Source organism: Hemitrygon akajei, chromosome 9 (assembly GCF_048418815.1).
Source record: "Hemitrygon akajei chromosome 9, sHemAka1.3, whole genome shotgun sequence".
Lineage (NCBI taxonomy): Eukaryota > Metazoa > Chordata > Chondrichthyes > Myliobatiformes > Dasyatidae > Hemitrygon > Hemitrygon akajei.
The window spans coordinates 139,993,689-140,005,544 of NC_133132.1; the positions used below are offsets into that span (position 1 = coordinate 139,993,689).

Consider the following 11,856-nt stretch of genomic DNA (forward strand, 5'->3'; position numbering starts at 1 on the left):
GAAAAAGATGGGAGTCCAAAAGATGCAAGTTTTAGATTGTTTTTTACTTTAAGTGAGGATATTCACTTATTTTTCCATATAACCCACAATGAACTATTTAAATGATAAAGAATGCTTAATCATACAGTATATGTATAATATTACTCAAATACTACTGAAATATTAAATACACAACACTCTTCCCTGCTTAGCTATAAAGTCCAGTTCAATATAGAATGCATCTCAACTATATATGCAGTACACTATACAAGTTCTATACAGAAATCCACAGCATGGTCAGTTTTTAGTTTGTTCCATTCAGGCCAAAAGATTTAATCATGGTGAAGGACTTCTTATTCTTTTGGGACAATGTCTTTCCTGACAAGGGAGATCACTCTGCTTGGCAAGTGAGACTGTGGCTATATGAACAAGTTAGGTTCTGGGGCTTGCTCCATGGTGGTTGTAGGTGTTGACTTCGAGACTGCAGGAAGAGTTTCTGACAGATTTGGACCCTTACTTTGATCCCTGCTTCTTTCCCAGTCCCAACTTCTTTCTCTCTCATTTCCACTCTTTTTCTTTATTCTAGTATATGTATCATGATTTTGGGAAGGTGCATATAGTTCACTAGCATAGTCTTTTATTAATACTTCTATTGCTCCCTTTACGATCTGATCTCTCCTTTTGGTTTCCTCATCCAAAACATCATCTGATGTATCGCCTGTTTTAGTATCTCCATCAACTCCTTTCTTTTAGTCTTCCATTCATCCAGCTGGGCTTTGGTCTTTGCATTTACTTTTACAAGTAGCTTTTTGTCTCTCTCTCGAAGTTCGTGCAATAGCCTTAAAGCACACAGAGTTGAATACTTGGAACTTTCCTAAAACTCTTTGAACTCTCTTCTAGCTTAAAGCCAGGACATATTTTGCAACTAACTACATGATTAATATATCAGAAGCTTTCTCAGATATATTGCCTACAAGAGCTATTGTAGTTGGACAAATTTTGTCCATAAGACCATAAGACATAGGAGCAGAATTAGGCCATCTGGCCCATTGAGTCTGTTCTACCATTCAATCATGGCTGATTCTTTTCCTTCTCCTCCTCAACCCCAGATCCCAGCCTTCTCCCTGTAACCTTTGATGCCATGTCTATTGTCTATTGTCTATAATCAAGAAAATATCAATCTCTGCCTTAAATACACCCAACAAACTGGACTCCACAGCTGCATGTGGCAACAAATTCCATAAAAACATCAGATGATGTTTTGGATGAGGAAATCAAAAGGAGAGATCAGATCGTAAATGGAGCAATAGAAGGATTAATAAGAGACTATGCTAGTGAACTATATGCACCTTCCCAAAATCATGATACATATACTAGAAAAAAGAAAAAGAGTGGAAACAAGAGAGAAAGAAGTTGGGACTGGGAAAGAAACAGGGATCAAAGTAGGTGTCCAAAAACAAGCTCATTCCACACTCCCACCACCCTCTGTGTGAAGAACCGCCCCCCCCCCCCCCCCAATGTTCCCTTTGGACTTTTCCCCCTTCACCCTTAATCCAAGTCCTCTGGTTTTTTTCTCCCCTAGCCTCAGTGGAAAAAGCCTGCTTGCATTCACTCTATCTATGCCCATCATAATTTTATATACCTCTATCAAATCTCCCCTCATTCTTCTACACTCCAGGGAATAAAGTCCTAACCTATTCAACCTTTCTCTGTAACTCAGTTTCTCAAGTGCCGGCAACATCCTTCTAAACTTTCTCTGCACTCTTTCAATCTTACTAATATCCTTCCTGTAATTTGGTGACTAAAACTGCACACAATCAGACTTGGTCAGATTATTCCCTTAAATCCATCAGTAATCTTCAATCACTCTTGAATTTTCCTTTTATGTATGGGATACGGCTAACTACAACTTTCCAATCTGTAGCGTAGACCAGCAGTACACTAGCCACAGCTACCCATGTAGTGATAGTTGGAATTCAGTTCTTCAGCAGCTGCCCCTGTCTGGGCCCAAGAATTCGCTCCAACATCCCAGCGGCCGTTCGTCCCCTCCTGATCGACCAACTGCCTGCCCACATACCTGCCAGTTGGAAAGCCGTAATGGAAAATGTTAATTGTTAAGCTTTTTTCCCCCATTCTCCGACTTAAGATTGCTAGCACCTGTTTTCTGTAAGGTGGATATGTTCCAAAGCATCCTTATCCATATCCCTTAATTCCTTGGCTTCCATGCAATTTTTCATGGTAAATACAGGTAAGAATTATTAAATTAAGATTTCACCCATCCTTGGTGGCTCCACATATAGATAACCACATTGAGCTTATGATGACCTATTCTCCCACTAGTTACTCTTTGGCATTTAGTATTCTTATGGAAACTCTTAGGATTCTTCTTTATGTTATCTGCCAGAGCTACCTCATGATCTCTTTAAGCCCTACTGATATTCCTCATTAAGGAAGTCATCAATCTCTTGTACTTCTCAACACCTTCACTCAAACCTAGCTGCCTATATGTGTCATATTCTTTTATTCCTGACAAAAGCCTTAGTATCAACTAGGGCTCCTTGCCAAATTTGCATTTCACTCCAATAGGTCCTCATGCTGTCTTGAACTTTTCAAATCTCACTTTTAAAAGTCTACCACCTGCCAGCTGTCCCTGCAAACAGTCTCTGCTAGTCAACCTTTGCAAGTTCACATCTAATGCCTTCAAATTTACCTTGCCCCAATCTAGGACTAGTGAAGCACTCTTAACTTTTATGATCTTAGGATATATTTTCATAAGCCCCATGAATTTGTCCATCTTAATGTGCTTTAAGATCAGCAGCATCTACTTTTTTGTAATGTAGATAAGTTCCAAGAAATCCTATTCATATCCCTTAATTCCTTAGCTTCTGTGTCCTTTTCCACAGAAAATACAGGTATGAACTATTAACTTAAAATCTCACCAGTCCCTAGTAGCTCCACATATACTATAGATGACTACATTCGATCTTATGAGGATTTAAAAACTAATAGAATTATGGTTACTGGTCTGAAAGTGATCCCCACTGCCACTCCTGTCACTCGGACTGCCTCATTCTCCAACAGGAGGTCCTCCTTTCTCATAAGGCCACTGCCAATTTGGAATGTGCATTTGGTATTTCAGTATCTCCATTATTTTCTGTAGATCTTTCATGAAAACAACACTTTTTTTGTTTTCAGTCACAGTATTTGAGGTATGATCTCACTAAACTGTGTACAAAACCAGAGAGACTTACTGACATTTGTACACCAGTCATGCAGTAGAGGCTAACATTATTATGTATCTCCTCAGTTGGGTTTCATATCAATGTCTCTTCCCTGCACTGCCAGCAGCTAACTGTGATCTAATGATATGACCAATGACCAGTTCTGTTTGAGTAAGAATTGAAATGGAGACCAAGTGTTGTGATGCATCACCTCTTTATTTCAGTGAGAACACATTCCCAGCAAGATGCAAAGCAAAACACTAAGACTCTAAAAACAATTGATTATTAGCTTCCTAAGGATATCTGAAAGGTTGTCCTGTTAACAGCAGCAATTGTCCATGAACAGGCCTCTCTCCTAAATGAGTTGATCTGCAGCACAGTGTTTCACACATTCTATTCCATTATATTTCAATGGACAGCAAAGTGAATGAGGAAGATTAAGTGGTAGCAACTATGATGTTTATAAATGGTTTAAATACAGTCTCTACAGTTTAAGCATTAACTTACAATTTTATATTTCAACCTGGAACCAGCTCTGAGTGAGACCTATAGTCCCACATTTGACACCTCCAGGATTTCATCCAGCACAACCTCAGTGCTCTGTGCACCCAGCACTTCCCATTTCCAGTCAGCTCTTTTCATATTTTTGATTTCTGCTTGGTGAAAGAATCTGTCCCATTGTGAAGATAGAATGTCACCGTATCTGTGTTCAGAACCATCTCAGTCTCAGTAAGTACTCAAATTATTTAAAGAGGAAAGAGAAGTTCTCAGAGTGATCAATTCTGTTACCCAGAGGAGACACCCACCCATGTACAACTGTGCACTGTGGAGACTTTGAACAAATATTTCTGCCTTGATAGCTCTTTCTTCAGATTCCCAGGTTTCTCACCAGCAAAGTTTAAATATGGAGCTTCCTATTATTGGCTGAGTAAGTGTTTCTCTTTCACTGTCCAGTGTAGTTTCTCAGCACAACTGATAGGTCCCTGGATACTGGGAAATAACTTGGAATTCAGAGGGCAGTTAATTATAAACAATATTAAACAGACCAGCAGCAGCCCGACCCTCTCTATCTAGAACATTTGGATCTGTCAGTATCAAAGCCGAATGTGTGGTTAAGGTGAGGGTGGAAGACCATGTGATCCCCAACATATTTCATCCAGGGAGTGACATGGAGACACAGCTCCACAACCAGGACTATCGGGCACAAAACAATCAGTAGGGACCTTCGGTGGGAATAATTCATTAGAATGACTGAATTATTCATCAGAATAATTAATTGTAATTTGTAGTGAATGCAAAATACAATTAATGAAAGGGAAAGAAAGCCTCACCTTGGTCACTTGGTTTGTGAGATCATGTGGATAGTCAGAGGCTTTTTCCCAGGGCTGAAATGGCTAACACAAGAGGGCACAGTTTTAAGGTGCTTGGAAGTAGGTACAGAGGAGATGTCAGGGGTAAGTTTTTTTACGCGGAGGGTGGTGAGTGCGTGGAATGGGCTGCTGGCAACAGTGGTGGAGGAGGATACGATATGGCCTTTTAAGAGACTCCTGGATTGGTACATGGAGCTTAGAAAAATAGAGTGCTTTGGGTAACCCTAGGTAATTTCTAAGGTAAGGACATGTCCGGCATAGCTTTGTGGGCCGAAGGGCCTGTATTGTGCTGTAGGTTTTCTATGTTCCTATTTAAATTCACCACCCTTTGGCTAAAGAAATTTCTCCACATCTCTGTTTCGAAAGGGCGCCCTTCTATCCTGAGGCTATGCCTTCTTTTCCTAGACTCTCCCACCATGGGAAATATCCTTTCCGCATCTGCTCTGTCTAGGCTTTTCAACATTCGAAAGGTTTCAATAAGATTCCCCCTCATCCTTCTGAATTCCAGCAAGTACAGACCCAGAGCCATCAAACGATAACCCTTTCATTCCTGGAACCATCCACGTGAACCTCCTCTGGACCCTCTCCAATGCCAGCACATATTTCCTAAGATGAGGGGCCCAAAACTGTTCACAATACTCAAGCTGAGGCCTCTCCAGTGCCTTATAAATTCGCAGTATCACATCCTTGCTCTTGTATTCTAGACCTCTTGAAATGAATGCTAACATTGCATTTATCTTCCTCACCACCAAATCAACCTGGAAGTTAACCTTTAGGGTGTTCTGCACAAGGACTCCCAAGTCCCTTTGCATCTCAGATTTTTGGATTTTCTCCCCTTTTAGAAAATAGCCCGCACATTTATTTCAACTACCAAAATACATTTTCCAACATTACATTTCATTTGCCACTTTCTTGCCCATTCTCCTAATCTGTCTAAGTCCTTCTGCATCCTACTTGTTTCCTCAACACTACCTGCCCCTCCACCAATCTTCATATGATCTGCAAATTTGGCAACAAAGCCACCTATTATAACATTTAAGTCATTGATATATAGTAAAAAAAAAGTGGTCCCAGCACTGACACCTGTGGAACACCACTAGTCACTGGCAGCCAACCAGAAAAGGATCTTTTTATTCCTACTTGCTGCCTCCTACCAATCAGCCAATGCTCTAACCATGTTAGTAACTTTCCTGTAACACTTGGTAAGCAAGTATTAACTCTTAACTTGGTAAGCAGCCTCATGTGTGGCACCTTGTCAAAGGCCTTCTGAAAGTCCAAATATTCAACATCCACTGCATTCCCTTTATCTATCCCACTTGTAATCTCATCAAAGAATTCCAACAGGTTCGTCAGGCAGGATTTTCCCTGAAGGAAATCATGCTTCCTTTGTCCTGTCTTATCCTGTGTCACCAAGTACTCCCATCACCTCATCCTTAACAATTGACTCTAGCATCTTCCTAACCACTGAGGTCAGGCTAACTGGTCTATAATTTCCTTTCTGCTGCCTTCCTCCTTTCTTTAAAAAGTGGAGTGACATTTACAATTTTCCAGTCCTCTGGCACTATGCCAGAGTCCAATGACTTTTGAAAGATCGTTTCTCATGCCACAACAATCTCTAACACTACCTCCTTCAGAACCCTAGGTTGCAGTTCATCTGGTCTGGGTGACTTGCACACTTACACAATTCCTCTGAGCAGCATGGTCCTTCCTTGGTCCAATATGCTTTCTCACCAGAGGCACAGAGTTTGGCACCAACATCCATTTGACCTCTGTTGGGCAACAGTTCATTGTGTACAGCATGGAGACAGTTGTGGCATCATCCAATACCTTCTTCATTCTGTTTCTGTGGATCTCCAATCAAGTTCAGATTCAGATTCAGATTCATTTTATTGTCATTTAGAAACCACAAATGCAATGCAGTTAAAAAATGAGACAACGTTCCTCCAGAATGATATCACAAAAGCACATGACAAAATAGAATACACCAGAAAATCCACATAACGTTTGGCAATCCCCAATCCAGAGTCCGGAGAGGTTGCTGCGTATTAATATCACGCTACCATCTTAGCGCGTTTCCCGGAAAGGAGCTCCAATCCGACCAGACAAAACAAGACCAACAACTAAAGCTACAAGACTTGCATAAAACCACATAGTTACAACATATAGTTACAACAGTGCAAACAATAGCATAATTGATAAAAAAAAACAGACCATGGGCACAGTAAAAATAGTCCAAAGATGTTAAAAGACCATAAGTTCAAAAGAAATCACCATACAGTTTCCACAAGTCCTCAGGGTCCCGATTGACTCGTCATCCCACGCAGGCAGTAGAAGGGAATACCCCCGCTATGGACTTCCACGGTGCCGCCCGACTCAGCCTCGCTGACGCAGCACACAATGAAAGCTCTGTTGAACCCAGCCTCGCAGACGCAGCACACACTGAAAGTGACCTGACCGCAGCACACTCTGAGTCCATCGTACCTCCAAGCCTCCAACCATCCCCTCCGGCACAGCTTGTCCGAGCACCATCCTCTGCTGAGCATATTAAGACGCCCCCGCCAACGGCCATCGGCAACGTGACCCCGAGGACTGGGGGCCTGTTCTTCCCGGCAGAGACCCGGACCTCACAGCAGCAGCAGCAATGAAGAAGGTCTTCCTGGAGATTTCCAGATGTTCCTCTGTGCTCCCACGTCCGTTTTTCATCCGATTATGATTGCGCACAGCACCCTGCTTCACAAATAACGGATAACCAGCTCTGGAGTGGCTGCTGCAAGCTGCGTCGCGCCGCCATCTTGCTCTCATTTCTATTTTTTATTTCTATCTTTGTGACATCCTGGGTTACCTGAAGTGCTTTTCCAGATCGACAATGACAAAACATGGAACTTTCCCTGCACATTGCTGAAGAATACTAACAGAATTTTTTTTTAAGCCCTACTTGCGCAGGGCAACAAAAAATTGTGTGAGACTCTGAGTGTTCCTCTCCATGGAAATCTTTCGTAAAAGGCAAAAGATTTATTCGATCTGAAGAGAAACCAGAGTGATCTAACAGCAAAAATTTCTAACGTCTCCTGGCCTTCAGTAGCAGCCCCTTCCAATTCCTGTTTATAGACATGAAACATTGACACAAACTCCTCTGGTGGAATGTGAATTATAACATGAAGCTCATCTGCCCAGTCAGTTACTTCATTCATCTGCTGCTCAACAACATAAGACTGTCTTCTCCTCCAGACTACACTGTGTGGAATTGTCTGATTTTCTATCACACAGCTAACCTCCATAGCTTGTAGGGTGCTTAACAGTTGTCCTCCTCCTTCTATCTATAACAATCCTGTGCCGGGGCTACAAAGTGGAGATAAGGCCAAATGCAGGCATCTGCTTTCCCGGGTTAACAACTCCGTGTGGTCTGAGTGATGCACCATCAATAACTCACTCTGAGATGTAAAGGCGAGGTATCGGCTTTTATTGACTGGAAGAAGGAACAAGCAGTGATTGACCACCATATTACATCCTGGAGACAGAGAGGCCGGGCTCAGACCTCCATCACCTTTATACAGGGGTCTGTGGGAGGAGCCACAGGAGCAGTCATCAGGGGGCGTGTCCAGACAGGTATATGTAGTTCACCACACTGAGACACCGCCGATAGCTTCCAGCTGGACTAACAGACTCGAGGTGCTTCGCTGAGACCGCTGTGCACTTCAAGCCACCAAGGCTTATCACAAACATCGCCGCCCATTGGCCGACGAACTGGCACGCCAATGAGGCTGGCCAATGGACATAACATTCCTTTGAGGGATGTGTGAAGTACCCTATCAGTGAACAGCTTTCGTTAAACAATGTCGGCAGGGAAACATGATGTTCCCGCAAAGCGCCAACTCGATTTAAGATTGTTATTAGGTAATAAAAGAAAATACAATTAAATAAATATCGCCAGAGGAATTCAGCAGATCATGCTTCACATAGAGTAAAACTGTGTACACAAAGCGACACTTTGAAAATTCGCAGCCAAAAAGCGTTTAAATGCTGTCCCTCCATAAATTGTGTAAAAATCTAATGCACAACGCCACTAATGATGAGGTTCCGAATATAAGGTACAGTGCCAGAAAAACTCGGCAGAACAGGTAAATGGTGATGAAAGAAAATCAATCCTAAAGAGGAAACTAGACCTGCATGGCAGAAAGAACAGCGAAACGGCGGCGGTCTCAGTTGTAGTTGTCTCAGCCAATCATACCCCCACAATTGTGGTCATTCTGTTTTTACCACATACGATGCCAATGTGGCTTACTGGTTGTTTTATTTCACTGCTATGTATGTACCGCAGTCAACATAGTATTAACAACATCAGTATTCAATATCCAACTATGTCTGAATTTACTAACGTGGAGATGGGACATTCTGTACTTCACAATAGCCAGTACCCTGGACCATAGTAATACCTGTTTATGATGCAAGCTACAGAAATAAGATTTATATAAACAGCAACAGACAATCTGTTGGAGGAATTCAGTGAGTTGAGCAGCATCTGTGGTGGGGGTGGGGGAGTGGGGGTTGGAGGAACTATTGATGTTTTGGATCAAAACCCAACACCTGTACCTGAAATATTGTCACTTACTCTCGTCTCTGCAGATGCTGCCCAAGACACTTGAGTTCCAACGGATCATTTGTTGCTTTGGATTCCTGCATCTGCAGCCTGTTGTGTTTCCTTAGATCCATATGACTGTGATTATTCCACCATTGTTACATGTTACTTAAGATGTTATATATATGTAATTAATACATAAAATTTGGAGAATAATATTTAATAGCTCTGTTATGTACCTGTCTATTCAGGTAATTTCTAATTGATGTCAACCGAGCAGATCTTTCTCCTTTAGAACACATGTGTAAGGGTTTGCATTTATAATCAACATTTTTAGTTTAACAAAAGCACTACTTTTCTCAGACGATGGCTCAAATAAAACCTTGAAACGTTTAAAAGCAGAAATGCTCTAAAATACAGTCACCAAAAAATAGCATAACATTATTCTAAGTGCAGGTGAAAATCCCTGAGGTTTCAGACATTCCTCAGTTTGCCCTGTGGCTCATCTGTTGTTGACAATCATCAAAAATACTATTGTTTGTGTTTCCTCAAAAGGAGTTTGATTACAGGAATTGGAAATGACTTTCAGTGGAATATTCTATCAATAGAGAGATATTAAGGGTGCAGCAATGGAGAATTACATCAATATGTCAGGCCCTCCTCTAGAATCATTACAGTTGTTCTTGGTTTCTGCTTGTACTATGGCTGAAACATTTAGTTTTTTTTAGTTTCACGTTCTATCAAGGTTGATGGCAATTTGATGGTACTTCACCCCTTTCAAAAGTTCTGATTAAAATCAAACAAATATATGCTTATGTTTTACATGCCTTCTGATTATATTGAACTTACTGTTTTGCATCAGTTATGCAAAAGAATTTTGTAATCTTTTGTAACAAATACACAGTAATTATAGTTCATTCTGTTTTCCTGTGCTCTACTAATTCAGTTCTGTTGCATCTCACAACATACACTATTAGAAAGTGAATGCAGGTAGCAAATTCATGCCAGATACAGGTAACCTAGTGCCAGTAAAGAAAAATAACATTGCTAATATGAGAATGAAACACAGGCCTTGAATGAAACAAAGACAAATGAAAATAGGGATATATCACCCTAATGAGGGTCATCTGTAGGGCAAGCAAAAGAAATTCAGGAAAAAAATGAAACTATAAGATTTTTATTCTGAGAATATTTCAACTATGACGAAATAAATTGTCCAGGTAGATAAAGTGAATAGGAAAATGAAAGGTTCATTTGTGTGCAGGAATCAGTTCTAACACAGAATGCAAGAAGCCTGTCAAGGGAAGATTGATAAGTGGATCTCCTTAAGGAAAATGAACCAGAGTAGATAAGAGAAGTCAAATAAAAGAATGTCTGAACAAATAGCAACCAGAAAATAATACACTTTGAGATAATAACAGAGGAGATCTTCAGAATGACAAAGATCATGGTAATGGATTCAACAATACGGTAACTGGGGAGGCGGAACATGGAACTGAAAAATAAAAAGGATGACAGGCAATATTGTATTCAATGAAGAAAAACAAAATAATACTAACACCAGTCTAATGCTAGAGATAAATCAAAACAAATTAAAAACTAAGGATAAAGAAGAAGGCAACAACTAGGTACTTGGACAGTAATGGGGAAGATGAGAAGCAAATATTAAAAATTCCATAGGAAGATAAAGTACTTCTGTTAAACCAAATTGTCATCCAGCATGCATGATGTAAAGGATAAGGAGGAAATTCAAGATAGGATAGGATCAGTAAGGGATGCATATGATAAAGTCAGGGACAAAAATAGCAAAATGGAAGAAACATTAAATAATTATCTTGTTTTGGGATTAACTGGGCAGACAAAGCAGATTAGAACAATGCCAGAACATCGATCAGAAAATTCAAAGAAATATTAACTAAACTAATCAGCTCAGAGAATAAAACCCATGGAGTGGACAGAAACAGAAGGGGTATTTAGATTCAAGATTCAAGTATGTTTAATGTTAGTTGTAGTACACAAGTGCAAAGGAGAATTAAATAATTGTTATTCTGGATGTGATGCAGCACAAAAAACACAATAAGATCAAGAACAGAACAATGAAAAACACATTAAATATAACTACATAAGATAGCTTATATACATTGATTGTATGCCCATTAAGTGATGCCTGATGTCAGCACATAGGGTGACTGACAGAAAGTGATAAAATAGTGGTGGAGTGGGGTGTGGAAGGGTGGGTAAGAGACTTGAGATGTTGAACAGACCTTCAGTCTTACTGCTTGGGGAAAGCAACTGTTTTTGAATCTGTTGGTCCTAGCATGGATGCTACGTAGCCTCCTTGCTAATGGGTGTGGGTCAAACAGTCCTCTGAGAAGGGTGGGTGGGATCCTTCATAATGTTCCAACCACACGCAGGAGAAAGTCTGCAGATGCTGGAAATCCAAGCCAAACACACACACAAAATGGTGGAGGAACTCAGCAGGCCAGGTAGCATCTATAGAAAAGAGTAAACAGTCAACATTTCAGCCTAACACCCTTCATCACTCCTTCATGACGTGACTGGCTTTTTACTGGCACCTTTCTGTATATGTGTCCTTGATGGCTGGTAGGCCGGTGCTGGTGATGCGTTCTGCAGTTTTGACTCTGTGCTGTCTTTCTGTCCATCACAGTGCAGTTTCCATAAAAGCAGTGACGCACCTTGTCAGGATGCT

The 11,856-nt window shown here is 40.9% G+C and overlaps 1 non-coding gene and 1 pseudogene across 1 annotated transcript; both read right to left on the reverse strand.

Moving 5' to 3' along the window:
* Positions 1-1,727: 1,727 nt before the first annotated feature.
* Positions 1,728-2,186, reverse strand: LOC140732826 (cytochrome b-c1 complex subunit 10 pseudogene; annotated as a pseudogene).
* Positions 2,187-7,497: 5,311 nt separating this feature from the next.
* Positions 7,498-7,611, reverse strand: LOC140733826 (U5 spliceosomal RNA). Its single transcript, XR_012100381.1, has one exon. It is a non-coding gene; the product is annotated as a U5 spliceosomal RNA (small nuclear RNA).
* Positions 7,612-11,856: the final 4,245 nt, after the last annotated feature.